Below are 770 nucleotides of genomic sequence, written 5' to 3'. Positions count from 1 at the left end.
TCAGTCTTATACAATTTAATCTCACAACAACCCTACAGTGGAGGTTCTATGATGACCTCCTTTTAAAACATGAGGAAACTGGGGCTGAGAGAGGTATAATGAGTTGTCTAAGATCACCTGGTGAAAAAAACAGGCAATTCACAGATCTCTGAGTTTAAAGACTTGTGGTGAACCAGTTCATACCCCTGTGATACCCTTAACCACGGGAACCCTTCCTTTCCCTTCCTCTACGGGTTACTGTTCAGCATTCTGTAATTTCCAGGACCTCCAGGGAGGGGCTATGTCAGAAATCTCACAAGGGTATCTCTTTGTCTCTCCCAATGCTGGAATGCCACGTTTACCCATAGGTGTATCAAACAGCCTAGTGTGAGACAGAGTAACTTGCTCTGTGACCTTTGGGAGTTCACTCTCCCTCTCTGTTTCAATTCCTGAATCTGCCAATGAGAAGAAGCTCCTTGAGGTCCCAACATCTCTGGCTGTGGTAGACTGGGTTCTCTGAGAAAAAGACTCTGAGATCTTTCAGCCTGCCATCATCTGACAGATGGGTAAACCATCTCAAATCATTCACCCAGCCAAGCCATCAGCTGACCCAAGAGATCACACACGGCAGCCTGGACTAAAAGAACTGCTTGGCTGGCTCATGGAGTAGTGAGAAATAATCACTGTTGCTTGTTTTAAGTCACTAAGTATTGGAGTGTTTGTTACACAGCAATAAACAGAGGTTTACATGGAGGAGGTTTGTCTGGGATAACGGGATCAACATAAGTAAG

The sequence above is a fragment of the Globicephala melas genome, chromosome 3 (assembly GCF_963455315.2).
Source record: "Globicephala melas chromosome 3, mGloMel1.2, whole genome shotgun sequence".
NCBI lineage: Eukaryota > Metazoa > Chordata > Mammalia > Artiodactyla > Delphinidae > Globicephala > Globicephala melas.
This window is presented reverse-complemented; position numbering follows the sequence as displayed.